This window comes from Mercurialis annua (genome assembly GCF_937616625.2).
Source record: "Mercurialis annua linkage group LG4 unlocalized genomic scaffold, ddMerAnnu1.2 SUPER_6_unloc_11, whole genome shotgun sequence".
NCBI classification, from domain to species: Eukaryota; Viridiplantae; Streptophyta; class Magnoliopsida; order Malpighiales; family Euphorbiaceae; genus Mercurialis; species Mercurialis annua.
The window spans coordinates 160,001-162,500 of NW_026605940.1; positions in this window are offsets into that span (position 1 = coordinate 160,001).

Consider the following 2,500-nt stretch of genomic DNA (forward strand, 5'->3'; position numbering starts at 1 on the left):
GGTTGCTGGGCACATGTGATATTTCCTCCTGGCAGTCCAAAAAAAGTCCTAAGAGCTCTTTAGGGGGGTGCACCATTCCTCACCCCCGCGGGCTTGCCGCAAGCCCTCGTCCGCGGGGCAAGCGGCGCGCGCGCGGCGCTATGCGAAAAATGCTGGAAATTGCGGAAAAATCCCTGCCTGGCAAAATTACGGAAATGCCCCCGGATAATTACGGATATGCCCCGCCCGGAAAAACTGCGGCGAATCGCGGAAAATGCCCGGCCGGAAAATTGCGTCGAAATGCTCGGAATTGCGGAAAATCCCCCCCCCCCGTGCATTAATCTAATGACCGGGTGCGGGTGCGGGTGCGGGACCGGGTGCGGGTGCGGGCACTCGGGCACTCGGCAGCTCGGCGCGAGACGCGAGCGCGTGTGTGGCCTCGAAGACCCTCGGAAAGGCCCGCCGACGTCCCTCCGAAGGCCCTCGCATGTCCATCGGAAGGACCTTCGGCAGCCGGTCGGCAGGCCTTCGCCAGCCCAGCGGCGGCCCTTGGGCATCGGCAGCCTTTCGGCTGGGCTTCGGCAGCCTTTCGGCAGCGCATCGGCAGCGCACCGGCAGCCCTTCGGCAGCGCATGGGCAGCCCTTCGGCAGCCCTTCGGCAGCGCATGGGCAGCCCTTCGGCAGCCCTTCGGCAGCCCTTCGGCAGCCCTTGGGCATCGGCAGGGCTTCGGCAGCCCTTGGGCATCGGCAGGGCTTCGGCAGCCTTTCGGCAGCCCTTCGGCAGGGCTTCGGCAGCCCTTCGGCAGGGCTTCGGCAGGGCTTCGGCAGGGCTTCGGCAGCCCTTCGGCAGCCCTTCGGCAGCCCTTCGGCAGCCCTTCGGCAGGCCTTGGGCATCGGCAGGGCTTCGGCAGCCTTTCGGCAGCCCTTCGGCAGCCCTTCGGCAGGGCTTCGGCAGCCCTTCGGCAGCGCATGGGCAGCCCTTGGGCATCGGCAGCCCTTCGGCAGCCCTTCGGCAGCCCTTCGGCAGGGCTTCGGCAGCCCTTCGGCAGCGCATGGGCAGCGCATGGGCAGCCCTTCGGCAGCCCTTCGGCTGGGCTTCGGCAGGGCTTCGGCAGCCCTTCGGCAGCGCATGGGCAGCGCATGGGCAGCCCTTCGGCAGCCCTTCGGCTGGGCTTCGGCAGGGCTTCGGCAGCCCTTCGGCAGCGCATGGGCAGCCCTTGGGCATCGGCAGGGCTTCGGCAGGGCATCGGCAGGGCTTCGGCAGGGCTTCGGCAGCCCTTCGGCAGGGCTTCGGCAGCCCTTCGGCAGCCTCTCGGCTGGGCTTCAGCAGCCCTTCGGCATGCCTTGGCATGCCTTGCATACATTCCCCAGCCGTATGAACCTCTGCTGGTTTTGCTTCCCAGCCGAATGAACCTCTGCTCTGTGTAAAAATGTATATGTCTTGCACTAAGTGAAATTCTATAATACTTTCCTCGAACAATATTCATACAGTAGTTAATATATATTAAATGAGGAATTTAGAAAGAAGTTTGGTGATTTTTGGAATTTTTTTTTGCCGGTTATGAATTTCCGAAGGTAAAACGATAAATAAATAAAATAAAATACTTCCGGGACTCGAAAAATTCTGATATTTGTTATTATGCAGGTTTGGGTATATATAAACATATTTCCAAAATTTCAGATCAAAATTCCATGCCGATTTTTAAAAATGGGGGGGGGGGGTTGCTGGGCACATGTGATATTTCCTCCTGTCAGTCCAAAAAAAGTCCTAAGAGCTCTTTAGGGGGGTGCACTATGCCTCACCTCCCTGCACCAACTGCCGAAGGCTTTTGGTGCGCGCCTTTTGGCGCACCTATGGCACTGACGAGGGAAGGAAAAAAAACTCGTCGACCCGTTTCGGTGTTGGAAAAAATATTTTCGGATTCGGGGGGGCCCGGCCCCCGAGGTGTAGGTTGTTGGTATTTTTTGACGGAAACCTAGGCGAGCATTTGCCGAAATGAATCTCGGTGAATGTATAGCTTATGGTGTCACGTTGTATGCTATTTTACGACGTGTGTGCTTGCCGAGGACGCATTTTCAATGCCGAGGCATGCGACGAGCCGCGTTCCATGACTTTTCGACGACGCATTTTAAATGCCGAGGAAGTCGGCGCGCGGCGAGTCTGGATCCTTTACGACGATGCATTTTTAATGTTGAGGATGGATCCGACGCGAAGGCCGGTGAGGTGCTCTACGCATTGCGGCGGGCATCGAACTTGTTGATTGCGTCAACTCGGTTTTTCCGAGGGTTGCTCTTCCGCCAATGAAGTTTGCTGAGGTGGATACGATGCTGAGGGGGCTCTCCGTGCATGGCCGTATTTTCAAATGCCACCAGTTTAGCCGGCTCGGGCATTACAGATCCCATAGATTTGTAATGCCCGAGCCGACGAGGCGCACGTGCGATCATGCGAATTGCGGCCGTCACCCATCCTTCCGATTGCATCATGATTGTGGTCCCGCGGTTTTCCTTGCAAGTTCCCTAG